General features: G+C 39.1%; 1 long non-coding RNA gene across 1 annotated transcript; it reads right to left on the bottom strand.

The window, feature by feature from the left end:
• Positions 1-5,576: 5,576 nt before the first annotated feature.
• On the bottom strand, positions 5,577-10,129 carry LOC143660672 (uncharacterized). Its single transcript, XR_013164172.1, has 3 exons — positions 10,085-10,129; positions 9,383-9,463; positions 5,577-6,456 (listed from the first exon to the last, which is right to left on the bottom strand). It is a non-coding gene; the product is annotated as an uncharacterized LOC143660672 (long non-coding RNA).
• Positions 10,130-10,133: the final 4 nt, after the last annotated feature.

Below are 10,133 nucleotides of genomic sequence, written 5' to 3' on the forward strand. Positions count from 1 at the left end.
GCAAGGGGTGGATTGCAGTGGATAATGTCAGTGACTACCTAAATTTCCTCAATTCTGTTTATATTATTTTCAGTACTCCAGTATCAGTGGGTTACACTTCCAAAGCCAGCACATACGGATGCTTTTTGGAGAACTTCTCTCAGCTTCCCGAAGCACAGAGAATGACACAGCAGTACCTGGAAAGTAAATTCCCCCGGGAAAGAGCTTAACTACTGTCCTGATTTGAATTTGTGGACCCCAGAAAAGCCATGTCCTTGAATCCTCTTTCATTCATAATGGGTGGGAGTTTTTAAATTATCCATGGAGATATGACCCACCCAACTGTGGGTGGTAACTTTTGATTAGATGATTTCCATGGAGTTGTGTCTCCACCCATTCAAGGTGGGGTACTGGAGCCCTTTAAGAGGGAACCATTTTGGAAAGAGCTACAGAGCCCACACAGCCAGAGACCTTTAGAGATGAAGAAGGCAAATGCCCTTGGCAAGCTTCATGAAACAAGAAGCCAGAAGAGAAAGCTAACAGATGTCACCATGTTTGCTATGTGCCTTTCCAGTTGAGAGAGAAATCCTGAACTTCATCGGTCTTCTTGAACTAAGGTATCTTTACCTGGATGCCTTAGATTGGACATTTCTATACCCTTGCTTTAGCTAGGACTTTTTCACAGCCTTAGAACTGTGGACTTACAACCTAATAAGTTCCCCCTTTTAAAAGCCATTCTATTTCTGGTATATTGCATTCCAGCAGCTAGCAAACTAGAACTACAGACAGAAAAACTTAAGAAAGCCTCAGCCAAATTGATAACTGCATTTGAGATGAGTGACAAGGATAAGTATATGGCAGTATTAAACGTACAAGGAATATGATGTATTCAACCTACACTTGAGTTCAGAAAATGGATTGATCAATAGATAAGTGGATGGATAGACAGATGGAATGATAGGTTGATGGATATATATAGGTGGAGTGATGTGGCAAAATGTTCAAATTGGTGTATTTGGGGGGATAGGAATGTACTGCTGTTCTATGTATGGGGTGTGTATTTTGTTTTGATGTGTATTATTTTTGTAAATGTGCTTTAAGTTTGAAAGTATTTCAAAATAAAAAGATTAAAATAAAAAAAAGAAAGAAAACCTCAGCCATTTCATTCAACACACTGTCCTTAAGGTTCATTCACCTAGTTGCTTGCATGCCTCACAACTTCATTTCTTGAGATCTTGTTGTATGTATACACCACAGTTCCCCCTTCCATTCCTCAGTCGCTGTATCCTTAGGTCACCTCCATTCATTGTGAATCAGAAACACTGCTGCCATAAACACTAGTATGCAAATGTTAATATTTTTTAAAGCCCTAGTAGAACTTTTTTCTTTTTGGGGTGGTGGTGGTAGTTGAGTATGAGCCACGAATCACTGGGTCTGCTGCATGGAAGGGAAGCATTCTACCACTGAGTCACCAATGCATCTGACTAGTGTGTTGAATAAAATGGGAAAAACAAAAAGGTAAACATTATCATGCCTCATTCCATATGGACTAACTATAATATATAAACTCAGAGAATTGAAGTCGACAGCATAGGTTATTAGGTTGGGGCCTATTGTAAGGGGTCCTACATTGTAAGCTCTTACAGCAGTCACGTATATTCCTGAGCTGTAACTGTTATTTCTAAATTCTGAGATGCTGAGCTAATTGTATATAACCTAGCCGTTCTCAGAAACTTCAGGTATTTATATGACACTGAGTTTCAGGGTTAGAGCTCTTAAGTTACAAAAGTCAATATTACTTCATATAGCAACTATTTAAAAAGTTGAAATAGTAATCAGACTTCAACTAGAGATAAGAAAAGGCTGATTTGGATAGGACTAAGGTAAAGTAGAATACAGGGTAAAGCATGATATGGTCCATATTTTAAAACTTCAACTTCTTTGTGAGATCAAGGGAGAGATGTTTATTTGTTCCAAAATTTATACTTTGGATAGCACATTATCTAATTTAACTTGTTTATTTGAACACCATAATTACATGGAATCTTGAATAGGGTATGAGATCTTGTTGGTTGTACAGGTTAGTAAGATGCCCCGATATATCCTAAAGTAATTTTGGCAGTCAATTAAAAAGTATTTTCAAAGTCCCATTGGGGGACTGGGGAGAAGGAAGGAAATATTCAACTTCCCCATATGATGAATTCCTGATATTCTCACAAGCAGTGGGGACAACCAATTCAATAGGCTGAGTACTCAATCTTGGGATTCATCCCTATGAAACTTAGTCTTGCAAAGGACAAGCTAAACCTACTTATAATTATACCTAAGCATCACCCGCAGAAGAACAAATGTTAAAATAAATTTAGTAGATTGAAATGCTAGTGATCAAAGAAAAGGAGGGGTAAGGGGTATGGTATGTATGAATTTTTTTATGTTTTCTTTTTGTTTCTTTTTTCTGAATTGATGCAAATGTCCTAAGAAATGATCATGATGATGAATATACAACTATGTGATGAAAAAAAAGAATGTTCATATTGTATGTTATTGGTTTTATTAATAAAAATCAAAAAGAAAAAGAGTCACCTCCAAAGAACCTCTTTTGTTGCTCAGTGTGGCCTCTCTAAGCCAACTCAGCAGGTGAACTAACTGCTTCTTTTTTCTCTTTACTTTAGAATCTATGCTTTTCAGTTTCACCACACTGTCTGGAGGGTATTATCTTCATATTGTGAGAAGATAATGGCCTAACCCTTGAGTGCTGGAAGAATTAATGAGACCGAATCAGCAGGTATAAGATTTATCTCAAAGGAGAGAAAGCTTGGGCTTGGCTTCTGATTAGATATGGGATAAGAGGCAAGGAATTGAGAAAAGTCAAATACAGTACTTTTTTCCTAACCTGAGAGACTGCGAGACTCCTTTGGCTCCAATGATAGGAACTGGGAAGTCAAGAGTAGAAGCTACTATGCATAAGGATAAGAGAGTGAGGAAAGGAGAGAAGGGCACATGGTCAGTTGAAATCGAAGCAAAATAAGCATTTCCAGAGTGTGCATCCGTCTTTGCTACACTTGTCTCATCCGTACATTTGACAAGAATAATTTTGCCCATTTTGTCCAAGTCTTCAACATCCATTCTTACAGCAGTCATGTCTAGTAATCACTAAGATAAATCTTGCAATAGGGCCAGATGGAGGATCTATGAACACAAAGAAGACATCTGATAATTACTAGAGTTTAGCTACAGCCAATTCATGAAAATAGAATGAAAAAGTGGCTATTACCAAAGGAAAACTTGGCAAGACAAACCAGTCCAGCTGGCAGAAGAATAAAAAAAGCTTTTATTTAGAAGTATAAAATGAATTGCAGCCTTTTCTTTTCTCTATCATTCTTAGAAAAGTTGTCTCAAACTGAAGACTTGCCCTTTTGATGAGATTGTGGACAGACAGAATAGTTGACAGGTCCAGCAATTTGGGGGAAGGATTTACCCGAACTATGCTTAGAAAATTAGCCTTAAGTCCAAGCAGGCCCTTTTCCTCCATTTCTCCTTTACCTCCTGCCCATCACTCTACAAATGCTAGGAAGTGACTTTTCCTGTCTCTAGGCTCTTCTCATGCCATCCAGTTTCTATAAACCAAAACCAGATTGAACTTTCTAAATCCCAGCTTTCTAAATCATGTCACTCCCTGACTCAGAATCCTTCAATAGCAGCCTACTCTGACCAGAATGAACTAATTTCCTCTCTCCAGCAAGACCCTAAGGCAGGCTTTTCACAGGTTATAAGAATGGCCAATAGCCCTTTCACTCATGGGCCCCCAGATTTTGGATTTCATGGGCTAGAAAGTTTAAAATTAAACAGAGACTGATATATGGATGCTACCATCTATTATCACCCATATTTTATAAAAGAAAGGCATTTCAAAACCAAAAGATGTAGGAAAAATAAAACCTCAGAATAAAAGACAGTCCTTTATGTTTCCTAAAGTAGTTAAAGCTTCCATGCCTTCAATGGAACACTGGTGGATACAAATTGATTATAACGCAGTTGCTTGAAATTTTTAGCATTGTGTAAGGAGTAGGGAGCAGCTCCTCCCCTCACCTCCCTGGGAGCCATGAATACCTAGAAACACTAGATGGGCTGTAGCAGCCCAATCTATAAATACTCTAAAGGTGACCCTGCTTCCTGGGCCCCTGCTTGCATCCCCCATTAATGCAGAAGGCAGGAAACTGCCTCTCCAGGACACACCTGGCTCATGCTTCTCCCATGACTCTAGCCATGGCCTGATGGCAGAACTGCTCTGAACAAACAGAAAGAACTCCCTGTTCTAGTTTTCTAGCTGCTGGAATGCAATATACCAGAAAGGGAATGGCTTTTAAAAACGGGAATTTAGTAAGTTGCTAGTTTACAGTTCCAAGGCTGAGAAAATCCCAGTTAAGATAAGTCCATAGAAATGTCCAACCTAAGGAATCCAGGGAAAGATACTTTGGTTCAAGAAGGCTGATGAAGTTCAGGGTTTCTCTCTCAAGTGCGAAGGCACATGGTAAACACAGTCAGAGTTCCTCTCTTGGCTGGAAAGGCACATGGTGAACATGGTCAAGGTCCCTCTCTCATCTGGAAGGGCACATGACAAACACGGCATCACCTGCTAGCTGCTTCAGCTAGCTTCCTGTTTCATGGAGCTCCCTGGGAGACATTTTCCTTCTTCATCTCCAAAAGTCGTTGGCTAATGGACTCTGCTTCATGTGGCTATGCCGTTCTGCTCTGCTCTCTCTGAATCTCCTCATTCTCCAAAATGTTTCCTCTTTTATAGGACTCCAGAAACTAATCAAGTCCCACCCAAATGGGTAGAGACATGCCTCTACCTAATCCAGTTTAACAACCACTCTTGATTAAATCACATCTCCAGGGAAATGACCTAATTACAGTTTCATACATACAATGCTGAATAAGGATTAGAAGAAATGGCTGCCTTTACAAAATGGGATTTGGATTAAACATGGCTTTTCTAGGGTACATACATCATTTCAAGCCAGCATAGTCCCTTTCTCCCTTTTCTAGAGGCCTTGAAGATTGTTGAGATATCCCATGCTCTGTTCTCTCCCTTCTCTGCCACTAACCCAACCCTGCTTAGGGTGTGAGAAGCTGGAATCATCAAGTCCCTTTTTTAGCTAAAGATACTCCGTTTTCTTCCCTCTGGGTCTCAGGAGGATGACAGCCACAGGATTGCTTGTGAGCCAGCCATACCATGTGTCTATGCTTCTGTCTAAACACATTTAGAGCAACAATTATCTTCTCCACCTTAGTAGACTAGTACTCATCTTAACAACACAACAATAATTAGAATAATAATGCTCATAGAATCTAAACGGGGTGTAGAAGTAAAATAAAGGTAGGAGAGGGCCTTTTAGCTGGGGAGCAAGTGGCAAGGTCATAAAATCAGATATTCCCATCAAATTGAAGAACAAGGATAGTAGGGGGATCTGAGCAAGAAAGCTGCCAGGAGAGAACATTGTGCTCAGAAAGTGATCTGTCTGAATGTAAAATTCCAAAGAGTTTTAGCTATTTATTGCTATATAACAAAGTATCCCCAAATTTAGTGACTTGAAACAACATTTTACTATATCTCATGATTTTGGGAGTCAGTTGGGCAATGCTTCTGCCATGTGACTAGAGCCACTGGGGTGGGGGCAGGGTTCAGCTGGTGAAAGCTGGTTGAGAAGGGTGAGAATGGCTTCATCCGCATGCCTGGAGCTCTGACAGGAATGGAGCGGAAGGCTGGACCCCTCTCCTTTTCCATGTAGTGCATGTATTTTCCATGGGTTCTCTCCAACAAGGTGTCTCTTACATGGCAAGCTCAGGACTCTAAGAGCCGGTAGTGTTCTAGGAGACAGGAGTAGAAGCCACCAGTCTCTTAAGGCCTGAGATAAATTTTCTTATTAGTTGCAACACCCATTTGAAGAGGTAGGTAGAAAATGGGCCTGTCTGTTCCCAACACCAACAACAGGTGAATGATAGTTCCTTATTTCTCCCAACATTGTTGATCATGTAAAGGCAAGATTCTCCTTTTTATCTTGACTGCTATTCTTGTTTTCCCATTTTTTTCATGTTCTATTTATGCTATTTGGTTATATTCTGTACCTCTTACAAGTTTCCTAAAATCCCTTCTGGAACAAGACAGTTTAAAGTTCAAATAAAATTAATGCAAATATCAAGATAACTTGTTCACTAAGTCTGCATTGGTCACTGCCAAGTTCTCAGTGGTATTTGAAGTTGACCTCTCCATTCCCACTCTCTTCCTGGTGGACAAATAATTCAGCTGCAGTGTATATCCTGAAGTCTCTGGGTTGCATCAAAGTACTGGTGGTTCAGGCCTTTTGACATTTAAATGACCCCTTTAGAAGATGTACAAGTGGGCCATCACTCCAAGTTGAATGAGAAGATAGAAGAGAAAGGAATTGGAATGGGATGTGGGGCAAATGCGATCATCTGGAAGAAAGGAAGATAATGCAGTTTCAGAAACTCTTAATGGTCCTGAGTCCACTGAACCTCAATGTAATTATATTTCCCTTCCCCCTTCATCTTCTTGAACAATCCAATCCTAATGCCTTAGGTAGGATCAAACAGAGTAGGTGCTTGCGCCAGTGTGGGGATGAAGGGAGTCACGGTGGCCCAGAGTGAAGAGTCATCACTCAAGTGCTATTACTCTCATTTCCAAGACTTCTGAGTAAGAGAGCTGCCTGACGTAGAATATCAGAGCCAGAGCAGGAGAGAATTCAAGCAGTGTCACAGCCTGGGGAGGGGATGGCCTGGCATGGGGTATTGGAGCCTAGGTGGAATGAGGAGGGCAGCTGTGCAGGAGGGCTACCTAACTTGCTAACTTGGAGTAGCAAGGGTCAACAGTAAGGAGGATTTCCACATCAGAGGACATCTAGGATTTCCACATCGGAAGACATTTAGCAGGGGACAACAGCATAAATGGAAGATTGATTCCACACTGGGGGGTGAGGGGAGAAGAATTAACCAAACATGTAAATATACCCCACTAAGGATACTGAAAGCCAGGTATCTCCCTGTCAAGGGAGTTTCAAATGTGCAAGCAGGTGTTGGTATGAATTGAAAGAAACTAATGAACCCATGGTTTCCTATAGCATTTAGGAATTTAATGACTAAAAATTTAGTCATTAAGATGCTTATTTCATTATATACAATAGGAAACACTGGAAATAAGCTAAATAGGGAAATGTTAAAAAAAAGTTCTGGAATATTCACTAAATGAGGTATTGCAACTATCAAAATTAAATTTATAAAAATGCATAATTTTAATTTAAATTATAAGTCCAACATCAGACTTCAGCATGAGCACAACTTCTGAGACCCGAGACCTGGTTTGTTCCTGCAGCCTTCAATAACCTTAGGGTTGGCATTTTTCTGATCTTGTTTGCTGCTTCAAGATCTCAAATACCCTTTCTCCATCATAGTTCATGTCATTTAATCATATCTGAAGCTCTTTTTCCTTAAGGAAAGTTCTCTCTGAGCAATCTCCCTCCTGAGCAATCATCTTTTGTCATTCCCTAAACCTGCTCTAATTCATTAGACTCTGGCATTGATTTTCCACAATTACCCTCATTTGCAAGGCCTGACATCTCCTTGGGAACTTCATTGGCCACACAGAAAATGCATCCAACAACTTGATCTCTCAGTTTCTTAATGATCTCTCAGCATCTTAATGACTAAATATTTTTCAATAATTAGGATTATTTCCTTTGAATTGTTTCCTAAAAGTAGAATTTCTACCTCAAAGCCTATCAGTATTTTCTAGGCTCTTGATAGTCATTGACCCAAAGTTATAGTTTCCCAGCCTCAGCCCTGGAACCAACAGTTTCTCCAGGAATCCCTGGCTCCATTTAGTGGTGAATGATATTTAGATGCCAAGATCTGGGCACTTGTTGCATTCATTGAATTGGAATATAACGACCCTCAGGTCACACTCTGTCAGTTGACAGAGGTAGGGAATCTATTGTATGTATGTGTATATATGCATATGGAACATGTATATACAAAGATACAACAACTTGATCTTCAGTTTATTTGAATCGCCAATGCCAATGCTCTTCACTTCTAATCCAATTCAGCCACCTGCTGAATGCCCTTGGACCTCATTATCGCGCAGCACTGTTCCAGCTTTGAAATAATAAACTCTCAGACACAGACACTATGATAAATAGTTCTACTCTCTTCTTAGCAATCTCAATACTCTGGTTCTCTTTCCTTCTAATGCATGCACCTTGTTATGCTGTACTTATTGATTAAGCATCTGCTCTATGCCTTGCATTGTGCTGTTTGAGGCATACCATATACACAGATTTCTGCTGGTTATTACACTTACCTATTACCAGGTATAAATGTAATTCCATTGGATACACTCCTTCCCCATCCACTGAGTTTCATCATAGCTGAGCTGCATCATCCAAAGCTGTGTGGTAGTTTGCAGCAATCTAGGACATACTTGCTATGTTTTTCTTCTTTTCTATGTTGTATTTTGTTAGAGAGATAGCAAATCTCATTTTGTTAGAGAGATAGCAAATCTCATTTAAATGTCAAAAGGCTTGAACCACCAGTATTTTGATGCAACCCAGAGACTTCAGGATATACACTGCAGCAGAATTATTTGTCCACCAGGAAGAGAGTGGGAATGGAGAGGTCAACTTCAAATACCACTGAGAACTTGGCAGTGACCAATGCAGACTTAGTGAACAAGTTATCTTAATATTTGCATTAATTTTATTTGAACTTTAAACTGTCTTGTTCCAGAAGGGATTTGAGGAAACTTGTAAGAGGTACTTATGTCCTCTGATGTGGAAATCCTCCTTACTGTTGACCCTTGCTACTCCAAGTTAGGTAGCCCTCCTGCACAGCTGCCCTCCTCATAACTTCATAATAAGTTATGAGTATAGCTTATTATACTCAATAATATACTCAATAATAAGTTATACTCAATAAATATGAAGTTATTGAGTCTAACTTCATAATCTATGAAGTTAGACTCAATATCCTTCTCTTCTAGATAAAAAAGAAAACAGATAGCACTGTTTTCTTTTAGCTCCAGTGTCCTGTCAGCTCTTTAATGGCATCTCTTCATCTCCAGGGACTCACATGAAAATGGGTTAGAGGAGCTAAAAGAAAACAGTGCTATGCATAAAACTAGCTCCTTTTGGTTGACTCAGCCTTTGGTCCTGGGCCTCACTTGCCTGAAGCTCTTTTCCCTTAAGGTAAGTTCTCTCTGCTTCCTCTCATCATCTTATGCAATATAAAATTCTGGCAGGCTGACCCTCCAGTTCATCAGGCATACACAACTGGAGACCACGAATTGGACTTAATGACACCTTCATGAAAGTGAAAAAACTTTTCAAACCCTTTTAGATCCATGTACTTCTTTCTGATGCTTGTGTCATTTTGATTATGGATGCCCTCTGATGCTGAGGCTCTCCATCAACTATAATTAAAATTTGGGAAAAGAGGTAAGGAGATCCTTTAATAATATGAAGAGCAATATTTGCGATAATATTCATTTAATTTATTGTCTTTATTGTTCATTACATCAGTTATTATATAAGCAATACATGGATAGATTGAATATCTATGTTGAAGTTGTCTTCTGATCAACTATATTAGATCACTTCTAAACCTGATGTGAAGTAAAAGATGGGTTTCACTGATGAAGATTTTTTAAGCAAAACAAATTACTAAATGTTTTATAAATAACATAGATCTTCAGAAAACTTTTTCTAAAGAATTATAGTTATGATGGCTATGAGTCAGAACTTCAAGGACATTTGGACTAAATCTTCATATCTCTCACTAGCTTTAACAGGTATTTTGATTGCAGTTATTCCAAAGAACACATGATATCTGACTTGCTTTGAAAACCAAAAAAGGTCTCTTTTCATTTTACCTCCAACATTATTAACTGTTCTTTAAAGTTCTGGAACCAATAACTGACATTCTTTCATTAAAACACATTCCTTAACTTAAAAAAAAATCTTGGAGTAGTTTACTTCAAAAAACTACAAACTATCATTGTACCAAAAATAAAATAATCTCCAGACTGACTCACAAAGCTTTTGGGAACTCCTGTCCAACATTCTGACCTCCATTTGGCAATG

This window comes from Tamandua tetradactyla, chromosome 2 (genome assembly GCF_023851605.1).
Source record: "Tamandua tetradactyla isolate mTamTet1 chromosome 2, mTamTet1.pri, whole genome shotgun sequence".
Taxonomy (NCBI): Eukaryota; Metazoa; Chordata; class Mammalia; order Pilosa; family Myrmecophagidae; genus Tamandua; species Tamandua tetradactyla.